Raw genomic sequence first — 11,840 nt, 5'->3', positions numbered from 1 at the left:
TCACTCGATTCCTGTAGTCTATACACATCCTCATTTTCTATCCTTCTTCTTCACAAACAAGACTGGAGCTCCCCAAGGTGACACACTAGGCCTAATGAAACCTTTGTCTAACAAGTCTTACAACTGTTCTCTGAGCTCGGCTAACTCTGATGGCGCCATTCGATAAGGGGCTTTGGAAAGAGGCGCCATGCCTGAGCTAATTCAATAGCAAATTCTACCTCCCGCTCAGGCGGTAATCCAGACAAATCTTCAGGAAAAACTTCTGGATATTCCCTCACAATAGGAATCTCTTCTAGTTTCAATTCTTCCTTTGGTTCATCCACCACAAAAGCCAAATATGACACTGTCACGTATTAACTTATCAACCTGAAAAGCAGAAATAACTGATGGAGGGATACGCACCTTGGAACCCATAAATCGAAGTTCCTCTTCTTCCGAGAACTTGAACACCACTTCCCTTTTAAAACAATCAATACTAGCATAACTGGAAGCTAACCAATCCATCCCAAAATCACATCAAACCCAGTCATAGGAAAGACTATCAGGTTAGCTGGCATTTCCTTCCCGCTAATAGTCATTGGACACTTGAGTAAAATCTTGTTACAAGTCACTATATCACCAGTTGGGGTAGAGACCCTCAAATTGTAGTCCATCTCATCAGCATCAATGGGCACAATTTAACATAATCCATTGAAATAAAGGAGTGGGTAGCCCCCAAGTCAAATAAAACAGTAGCCTTACTGAGAAATAAGGGAATAATTCCTGGTTACGTCATATAACCCATAGAGATAATAAGACAAATACTCCTTAATTCTCAACAAGGACAATTTTAAGAGATGGTTAGAGAATTATACCTGTGATGACATCATCCTTGTCCTCAGCTTCTCCCGTGTCAAAGCAAACACCCGAGCAGGTACAGTCCTCCGCTGATTGTTGCCCTGATTATTCGGCCTAAAGTTTTGGGGTGGGTTGGCCTTCTGTTGTTCTCCCAAGCAATGGACATTCTCTAATGAAGTGCCCATCCTTACCGCATTTGAAACATGATCCCACTTCCTTCCTGCACTCCCCAAGGTGTATGCGGTTTACAGAACTTACAGGGGTTAGGTGTATGATTTCCTTGTATCTTCTCTGACTTGAACTGCTCCCCTCATTTCTCTTTTTCCATTGCCCTTGATCCGAACTAGGAAACCCTTGTGGAGCAGCTCTCTTCCTCTGTTCTTGCAATTCAGCACCCCTCTTAAGATTCTGTTCAACTAGCATCGCCTTGTGCACTAATTCTGAAAAATTCTGAATCTGTAAGACCATCACCCGCTCATAGATCTTGTAGTTCAAACCTTCTTCAAACTTCCTAGTCTTTTTCTCCTCATCGGGAATCAAGTATGCGGCGAAACGTGATAATTCCGCAAACCTTGCAGCATACTGGCGCACAGTCATGGTCCCTTGCACCAAATTGGTGAACTCTCGGGTTCTTGCATCCCTATCTGCCTTAGGGAAAAATCGATCGAATAAACTCTGCTTGAATTGAGCCCAAACAATTACTCCAATCCCCTCAGCTTCCCTAATAACTTTCTCAGAATTCCACCATCTCTTTGCTTCTCCAGATAGTTTGAAGGCTGCGAACTTGACTTTTTGCTGATCGGTACAATCCTAAACACCAAATATTTCTTCAATGTCTTGTATCCAATCTTCCGCAGCGTTCGCATTGCCTCTTCCATCAAAGGTGGGAGGATGCGTTCGATTGAATTGTTCGAACATGCAACCCCCACCATTGTCGTCTTCATTCAAATCTTCAAGAGTTCGAACTCTACGACGAGCAGCCATCCTGAAAGTCTAAACTCGGTGAAACGTTCTAAAATAAAAGAAAACGAAAATACCAGGTAAATAGAAATAAATAAGAGGATAAATAAAATATGCATATAAACACATATACATATATATATATAAATCAGATAATTATGCCAATCTGGCATCACTTATTACACACATATATCACTAGAATTCTCAAAGTTCCAAACTCAACTCCTAACATCAGCCAAATCTAAACCTCAAATCCCATCAAAATCAATCTTAATGTCCTTGGAACTCAAACTTAAATACCCCCATGACTATCCTTATAATCCTCCAATTCCTATTTTGAAATTCCCACATCTTATGAACCCACAGATATCTAAACCTCCAAGGTCTACAGTATGCAGAATTCAAACCTGTCTCTGATACCAACTGTAACGCCCCGACCCAAGGGTCCGGAGAGTTAACTCATAAAACCTGATAAATAGCTCTAACAAGGCTAGAGTACTTCCAAATTCAAGAATATATCCATTTTCCAAACCTCAAATCGAACGTAAATACTTCAACTAAATAAATCAAACAAACTCATTTATCCAACATTCAATCCAACAACCCAAATAAAATCAACTCTTCTTCATGTCTCAAATAACATCTAGAAATAATAAAACATTAACATAGTCTCCATAAACCGTCTAAATCCATTGAAGCAAACTTAAGAAAGATAATTAACCTCCAACACCAACACTAATATCATGAGATACCCAACAACAAATCAATGCAAATCTTCTCCATAGATTCTAATACTGATCTTCAGCTGAGCCATCGATGTCATCTGAAATATTATGAAGATTAACGGGGTGAGTTATCAACAAATCAGCAAGCAGAGAGCATATACTAGCATGTAAACATGAGCATTTATAACATTTGATAAGCCGAACAAAACATTACTTTCAGAATGCAGAAACAAAACTTGTACAAAAATATTAGATAAGCTGAACAAAACATTTACTTTCAGAATGCAGAAACAAAACTTCTACAAAAACATTAGAGCGAAATTTTCAGAAAAATATACTTATTCCAAAAAGAGAATCCGTTGGTATTTCTAAACTGAAACATTATAATCTTATCATCGTTTAATATCACATCGGGACAATACCATGTTTAACCCCGTGGTAGGGTTATAAACCACCATTATACCCGTGGCTGGGTCATTTTTCATGTTTCACCCCCGTGGTAGGGTTATAAACCACCATTATACCCGTGGCTGGGCCGTATACCATGTTTCAACCCCGTGGTAGGGTTATAAACCACCATTATACCCGTGGCTGGGCCTTAACAGAAACAGAACGGATTTCATCAAAAATACGATTACAATCATATACAGAATCAGAACTTCATGCCAAGGATTTCAGATGACACATCACATCAAAACAAAACACTGAAAAGCTTCAGATCATTTCACATGTTCGAGATAAACATAAACAAAATATTCTCATTTGTTCATAACAAAACTTTTAGAATTCCTTATTCGCTCTTTTACATAGTTCAGAAACAAAGTGCACAAAACTAGCTCATGTCTACACCAGTCATGACAGAAAAACACTTTCTCTTATGTAGAATTTATGCATATGCAGAATAAACATCTGAGGTTGTTTTCAGATCATCTCTTCTCAAAAAAAAAAATAAACACATTTATTCTCAAAGTCAACCTCATTTTATTTGTTTTATGCAAAACTAGTATATGAACCCGCTTACCTGACTTCTTCGTATTATCAACACCTTGAGCCGGAACTCTAATAGTAACAACACCTAAACAAAAAGAACATATATCCAACATTTAATAATCACTCTAGTAGACTGCTATTTATTGAGTAATAAATCAAAACAGTCCTTCACAACTCAATAACTATCCTAATAATTAAACCCGAACAACTCTCTTCACCCATTCGCATTTAAAACCCAAAACAGCCACCTTCTATAACACCAAACCAATCATAATTATTTCCAAAACCAACAACAGCAACTTCAATAATTAAAACATAACCCAACTCAACTTCATTTCCAACCTTCGAATAAAACAACTTCAGTGCACACATCAATACTATTCATTCAACAATCTCAAAACTTGCAGAAAAGTTCAATACAACTAGTTCCAAAGCACCCATCATTTTACACCAAAAAGTCTCAAATAATATTTCAAAGTCGACTCACAAAACACCCAAGACTATACTCCTCAACATTCCCTAATTTTAACACACTCCACTGCTCCAACCATTAAAAAAAATACATCAACTCAAAATAAAAGTCACCAAATTTTCTACTGAAAGAATTTAATGGTCTGCGCAAAGGAAATGACCAAGTGTAAAGCACGGCCAACCAAGTGTGTGTGTGTGATAGAACAAACCGAAGGGAAGAATTACAATGGTTTATGGAATGTGTGATAGCAAGTATAAGAATAAAATTAAGAGTAATATTAAAGGGTAGGCGGATTAATTACCGAAAGTAGAGATGAACAATTACTCCAAAGGATAGCCCCAACAAAGACAATATTCGGAACTCACGAAAACTGCACACAGCCGAAAGGAAAAATCACGAACAGCTGATGAAGACAGGAATAGAAAATAGGAAAAAGAAGGAGGGCCGATTGTTCACCTTCGAAGAACCAGAAGGTTGAGACCCACGGAAACCAGATGACGCCAGCCAAGGTGAAAACACCAGTTCGTGCAAGAGAGTCTGATTAGTTCTTAAAAGTGATGAGGACGACACTCAAGTGCGGAACCGAAAAATAAAATTGTGGGGGCGTGAGAAGCAGTTGCACGGGAATGGAGGAAATCACGGAAATGAAGACCGAAAACCGAAAGAAGAAGTGCAGTGGAGGAAGAAGAAAGACAGTGCACGGTATGTAGGGAATTAAATCCCTCCCCAAAACGACGTCGCTCTTCACTCAACCAGTTCAATGGGCTGGGCTTCGCACATCCGACCAAAACAAAGGGCTGGGCCTAAGCCCGGTTATTACATAACCTCTACGTATCCACACGTTCGTGGATTGAACTTTGATCTGCCCCATGTAATTGATGCTGCTCCCAGGTTAGACCTACACCTTTGACCTCTAGATTTCATTCTATTTGTTGAACTTAAAGAGTTCTCTTACAAGTTGGTTTGTAAATACGTCACTTATTGCCGCAAATACTTATTTTTGATGTGGAGTATATAAAAGCGCTATATATATATCCTTAATTAATCATGTCTAGTACTTATTACTTACGATATTAATCAACTCCAAATATTATTCATTTGTCTTTAGGTGTAAAGCATGTGGCTGGAGATATGTTCAAATCGATCCCAAATGCCCAAACAATTTTATTGCAGGTTTTCTTCTTGAGAAACGCCACAAAGAAGCCTTAAACCATACGCTCTTACCTAATCAATATGTGATTTGTCATTTTTACCCTTCTATTTAAACACATGACATATTTAAGTATTAAGATAGAAGGGCAAAAATGACAAATCATGACATATTGATTAGGTGGAAGTGTACTGTAGTGTAAGGCTCTCCGGTAGAATTTCTCTTCCTTCTTATTCTCTTATGAATTCTTTGTTTTCTTTTTAGGTATCCTTTTATTCATGCATTCTTGGGGTTATATGGTAATTCAAATTAGAGGGCAGGCAAGGGAAATAAGAATGATGTCTTGGGAATTGAACTTGTAGCCAGTATGGTCTTCGAAACTAGAATGGAAAGTAAGTTAGGGCCTAGAAGAACGAAAAGGGATCCCAAAGCTGTAATTGAGATACAAAATAGCTTATAATTAACATTGAAAGAAACTATATATATATATATATATATAGGGAAAATGCATGAAATATGAGTCTGTGTGTGTGTATACACACGTATATAATTATGTGATCATAATAAGAAGTATGTAATATAAATACTTCACTATAATAATACAATATTCCAAACATGTGTGCATTTTGATTTGTACATAAGCAGTGTATAGTCCATAACTGGGATGATGAGCATTGCAAGAAGTTGTTGGAAATTGCAGGGAAGCATTACCACGAGAGGGAAAGGTGATAATCTTGGAAATGGCAATCTCTGAAGAATTGGAAAACAATGTCGAGGCAAAGGACGTTCTAGTGGAAGACTTCTTTATGAAGCTACTAACAAATGGAGGTAAAAAGCGAACACTAGCAGAATTCAAGGATCTGGGAAAAGCTGTAGGGTTTACTAAAGTGGACATCTTCCCAATGCCTCATTGGTCAGTTCATGTTATAGAGTTTCATAAGTAATTAAGAGTACTCATGTGTGAGTTCCAATTTGCCAGAATAAAACGAAATGGTTGAGAATAAATTTAAAGCAATGCAGAGCAAACAAAAACAAAAGGAAGACCTAATGTACCTTAATTTCGTGTTTTAATTTCTTTATAATTAATAATATAACTTTCTGTTGCTTTGTATGTTTCTCCTTAGTTTAATTTATAACATATTTCTCCTTTGTTTTATATTAAAGTTATTATAAATGTCGATCCATCTAGAATAATAAGACAGAACGCAAGATATGTTTACGATAGTAGGCTTAGTGTTGCCCACAACATATTTAAAAAGAAAATGATTTAGCTATAAAGAGATTTTACAAAAGTAAACTCATAAAATGAGCTGCCTTGATGTGGTACGTTAGATTGTAAAGCTACTTATATTACAAAATATATCTAATTATTATATTAAGCTATGTCAGTTTGTAAGTGTACTTTTGTGAGATCTTTTTGTGGTTGTAACACTTATCTTTTACAAATTTATTCTCAATCATCTCATATATATTGCCAAGGAGATCATGGAGATTGAAATGTAAACATGAGATACTTGATACTCTCTTTTCTTTTTTGGGCTTCAACAATAAGCAGATCGCACAAATTAGTTATGTAACACCCAGATCCAGCACCAAACCTACTTTCTAAATATTTTTGGTCTAAGCTTATGAAAAGCCTAGTTGAATTTTTTTATTACAATTTCACGAGCCCAAATTGGTTTTTAATGGATATCAAATTTTCTAATGTACTTGCCATTATAGTTAAATTCTTGGAATATTTTGGATTGGGTTAAAAATATTTTTATGGGCCGAGAAAATTTATCGGAGAAGTCGTAATATTATAGAGTTTTGGATCGAGGCCCAAAAGTCAGAGAAAAAGCCCATTTATTGTATCATACCCATAGCCCAAATACATGGAATGGACCAATAAGCCCAAGACATGGCAACCAGGGAGCAGTTTTCAGTCTCATATCCCATGCACGTACATGATCTACTCCCTCTAGGGTTTTCAACAACGGCTATATATACCACTACTTTTATCAAACAACCATATATATCTTCTCCCGATTTTCTCTCCATTTGATTTTTAACTCCCCACAATTCAAGGTCACGATGACCTCGCCCTCATCCTTGTTAACGTCATCGATAGGGCCGTTGTGTGTGGGGAAGTCCGTGAAGCAACCTCTGGAGGATCATTTGGCGACAAGGCAGACTCAACCTTGATCAGTAACACCAGATCATCCTTGGCCTATGAAATAATCTCGTCGAAGGAGTTGGTCGTGGGCACTTGGGGGTGACTTGAGGCCTCTCCGCCACTCTTCAGGGGTGCTGGTAATGTCTACCCCTTGTGAAACTGGATTCATCCAAAGGCTTCGCTCCCAAATGAGCCTTATTCTTCTTCTTACCTCCTATCACTGAAGGTGGGCCTCTTTCCGAACCATCTGTTAGAAATTGACGACTGAAAACATGTCCCCTGCTAGGTGCCATCACAAATCTATCAATATTGGAGGGGATTAGAATTACCTCTAACCGGGTCGAGCTATTGTTCTTATCTGCCTAGGCTTGTACCAACCGAATGCGAGCCTCCTCTTGGTTAGAAAAGATAATCTCCAAGCCACGCTCATCGGGAACTGGATTCCACAAAGCTTAATGGGAAATTCTTGGTTTGTCGACTCGTCGTCAAGAAATTCCCAGCCATCGCCCAATTCGAAGAAGAATTTCTTCTGCCAATCTTTGGCACGAGAATACTTGCTTTCAAGTTTGATCAATTTATTGTGAGCCCTAAAACTGCAAAGATTCCCTTCCAAGCGCCTGTCATCATGCAAAGAAAGAATTCACAAGCGGTAATGTCAAGATACTCATCACCTGTAGGTTCCGAAACTCGTCCCAAAGAACGCATTAATCCATCAGAATCCTCCATGCATTAGGCACGAGTTGGGCTAGAGCAAGACCCAGGAAGTCTAGCACATCACGCACAGGATGGACAAAGGGAAAAAGGAGACCCATCGTGAGCATGCCAAATATAGGGTCACGTAAACAGCCATTCTCCTCATATTGATGGCTCCACGGCGCTGCTTAGGCAAGCCCAAGTTCACAGAATCTAGGATGTTGTAGCTATCCTTCACAGAGTCCAACTTGCGATGGGAGACAGTCGAAGACTATTGATGGCCTTCAAAGATTGAACGCGGAGCAACTACCCTTCAGAAGAAGGGTTAACGGCCACCTCCTCAAAGTGAGAAGGAGGGTCGCGTAGTCGTGAAGACCTGTCTTTGTGGGATGAAGAAGGGAAGTTGGGTTTGGAGGAAGCCATTGATTCAAGAAAAAACTGGGAGGAAACACAAGGAAGCAGAGTGTTTGGGAGAAGGAGAGAATACAAAGAAAGGAGAGTAGCGAAAAGTAGTGTTCGAGAAGAATGAGTAACAAAAAAAGGGAATGCGAAGGGGCGTGAAAGGGAAACATTGTCTTGACAGGGCAGTATGAAATGACAGAAAACCTATGTAATGAAGCGTCACGCACCATGACTACAAGTCTCATCATGCTTTGCGTGATGAGATTTTGATGGGGTAACTAGAAGAGCCTTAACCTTTCCTCTTTGGGGCCTACCGGGCCATGTCATGGGCTCGAATAATAGCCTAACCCAATAAGCCTTAACTAGAAGGATATAAACAGTTATCACAGAAAGGATAGCAACCAAAGAACCTTAGGAGATAAGTTATCAGTTTATCCTTATTTAAGTGAAGCTTGTATATCTCACAACTTGAATTTCGTAAAAGCAATTAGGCGATTATCATGTCAAACATAAGACATCAGAGGCTCTATTTATATCACCTAAGTATGACAACGAGACCCATCTTCTTCTATGACTAGAGAAATCTCTATTACTTTTACTGACTTAGGCATCATATGTGTTCCCACGAACCCCCAAACCCCATTTCTCTTTAGTTGCAAGTGATTGCGTGTGTGGTGCTATGAAACACGTCCATAATACTAGTGCTAATAGATTATTTTAAAAAGAATTATCATATTCACAAGTCGGTATGTAGAGCACACTATCTACATCACTTAAATTGTAAGATTTGATTTGTAAGATTCAAATTTTAAAATTTATCTTTCAAATTAAATTATGACAATTAAGCAGTGTGTAGTATAGATGTACTAAAATAGCACTTACTCTTACCTAAATTAAGGAGGCCAAAACAAGCTGTAAGAATATGTACTAATAATAAAATTTGGAAAAAGTCTTTTTTACTATTTGTAGTTGTTGGGACACTTTGACTAGAAAATTCACTTAGGAGAGTTGTGAGTATGGAGCCTATTATGCTTATAAAAAGCTAAAACAAGAATATCTATTTCTGTTAGAAATGTGATAAACTTTTTACGGCGATGTTTTTGGTACGTCAATAAGCAACATTGTAAATAGACTTTTTCTTCTTAGAACATGATATTTTTGCAACGTGCATCTCAAATTACCTACTTTGATGCATTACATCATTAATATATTTTGAGCACCCTATTTTAGAGTTGTTAGATTAATAAATTTTTACTAATTTGTGTACGTACATTTTGAGGGGAATCAAACCTTATTCTTCCAGCCACTCGCTAATTGGTAAGGAGGAGAAAATAAATATTTTTTTTTCTAATTAAGCTTGCATTAAAAATAAAAATTGAAGATACAAGAGGAGAGGGTGGAGGCCGGACAATATATGAAAACATCATTATAGAAAATGCATTGCATATATACAATCAAAACAAATAAAAATAAATGGGCCAACATAAGGAATAAAACAAAACTATGTCTTCACTAACTTTGGTAGCTACCAAATTAATATCCAAATCATTTTTTACAATATATGAATATATAAACTTTGTTACTTAACTCTCACTTTCCCATATTTTCTTAGTAACCAAACGGAAAAGTAAATCAAAACAATAGTACTTTAAAAACAACAAGCTTAATTGAAAACTGACCATATGAGGTCCATCCTTCCCATGCAAGCTGACGATCTCCAAGCAAAAGTTGTTGACTTGGGTAACAAGACAGGAAAAAAAAAATTGAGTTGTCATGAAGTTGCAAATTAGGAGTAAAAAATAAAGAGATGTGTATCGTGACACATTTTAAGTTATTCTATTATGTAAAATGTGACATATAATTTATCACCAAAGAATCGTCCAAAACAAGAATATTATCTAATTTTCATAAATGCATTGCATCTTACATGGTAAAATGAAAATGAGATGATAGTGTGGTGCATATAATTTTTTCTTATGAGATAACTGATGTGCCTAGACTAGTGTGGTGTAATGGAGAGATAGATCACATGATTGATTCATGAGGACGAATTAAATTGACGAGGGGTGAGAAGTTACAATATTAGGATGAAATTAGAGGTTCTAATTTATTTTGGTGGGACCAAATTTGTTATTTGGGAGGCCATTTTATGAGAGATTTTAATATCTTTATTGGGGAAGCTTAGAACGTGGTTATGGGACATGATAAATGTTGGGGAAATCAACACAGCGGAAGGGATAAAAGCAGTAATAAAATAGTACACTCTACGCACTCAGTAACACCAAGAATTTAACGTGGTTCGGCAACTGCCTACATCCACAGAAAAAAGCTTCACTATTAAATAGTGGTACACAAGAAAATATTACAGAAGAGGAGGATCACACTCCACTCAACTCAACTCTCTTCTTTTCTCTCAGAGCTCTCCAGGCTCTCTCTCTTTTCTCTTCTCTTCTTTGGGTGTGTCTGAAGCTATCGCAGGGAGCTTCAATTTATATGCGAATGTATATCGCATTACTGTATGAATGCATTTAATATGCATTCAATAGACAGTTGGGCGCTGGGCGCTGCGCACTGGAGGTTGAGAAGCAAGCAGTCATTGTTGATTGCTTGCTTGGGGCAGGGACTTCAACAATTCTCCCCCTCCATGCCCATTTACTTAGATGCTATCCATCCCAGCTATGTCTCTACATAGCTCAAGTTTCTCACTTGTAACCACTTTCGTCAGCATGTCCGTTGGATTCTCTTTCATATGGATCTGCACAAGCTTCAACAGCTGTTGTTCCATCACTTCGCATATCCAATGATAGCAGATATCAATATGCTTAGTGCGGGAATGGTACATTGAGTTCTTGCTCAAATCTAGAGCACTTTGACTATCACAATGTACCTTGTAGTCTTCTTGACTAACCCCTAGTTCTTGGAGAAAACGCTTCATCCACAACATCTCTTTTCTAGCTTCCGATGTGGCAATGTACTCTGCCTCAGTTGTAGATAAAGCAATACACTTATGCAATTTAGACTGCCAAGAGACAACTCCTCCTGCAAAAGTGAAGAGAAATCCTGAAGTAGATTTCCTGCTATCCAGATCTTCTGCCATATCTGAATCTGTATAGCCTTCCAAAACTGGTTTAGCTCCCCAAAACACAAGCACATCTTCGATGTACCTTTTAGGTACCTGAGAATCCACTTGACTGCTTCCCAATGATCATTTCCAAGATTTGAAAGGAATCTGCTCACCATGCCTACAGCATGAGCAATATCTGGTCTGGTACAAACCATTGCATACATCAGGCTTCCTACTGCTGAAGAGTAGGGAATTACTTCCATTTCCTCAATCTCTTTCTTTGAAGAAGGACACGAGCTCTTGCTCAACTTGAAGTGGTTAGCAAGTGGAGTATTGACTGGCTTAACATCTCCCATGTTGAAACGTTTGATGACCTGTTCAACATATTTTTG

The 11,840-nt window shown here is 37.9% G+C and overlaps 2 long non-coding RNA genes across 2 annotated transcripts; one reads left to right on the top strand and one right to left on the bottom strand.

Moving 5' to 3' along the window:
- Positions 1 to 113: 113 nt before the first annotated feature.
- Positions 114 to 4,869, bottom strand: LOC121266723. Its single transcript, XR_005940901.1, has 3 exons — positions 4,805 to 4,869; positions 4,386 to 4,387; positions 114 to 123 (listed from the first exon to the last, which is right to left on the bottom strand). It is a non-coding gene; the product is annotated as an uncharacterized LOC121266723 (long non-coding RNA).
- A 158-nt stretch (positions 4,870 to 5,027) lies between these two features.
- On the top strand, positions 5,028 to 5,486 carry LOC121268089. Its single transcript, XR_005941110.1, has 2 exons — positions 5,028 to 5,157; positions 5,399 to 5,486. It is a non-coding gene; the product is annotated as an uncharacterized LOC121268089 (long non-coding RNA).
- The last annotated feature ends 6,354 nt before the right edge of the window (positions 5,487 to 11,840 follow it).

The sequence above is a fragment of the Juglans microcarpa x Juglans regia genome, chromosome 5S (assembly GCF_004785595.1).
Source record: "Juglans microcarpa x Juglans regia isolate MS1-56 chromosome 5S, Jm3101_v1.0, whole genome shotgun sequence".
NCBI lineage: Eukaryota > Viridiplantae > Streptophyta > Magnoliopsida > Fagales > Juglandaceae > Juglans > Juglans microcarpa x Juglans regia.
This window is presented reverse-complemented; position numbering and strand designations above follow the sequence as displayed.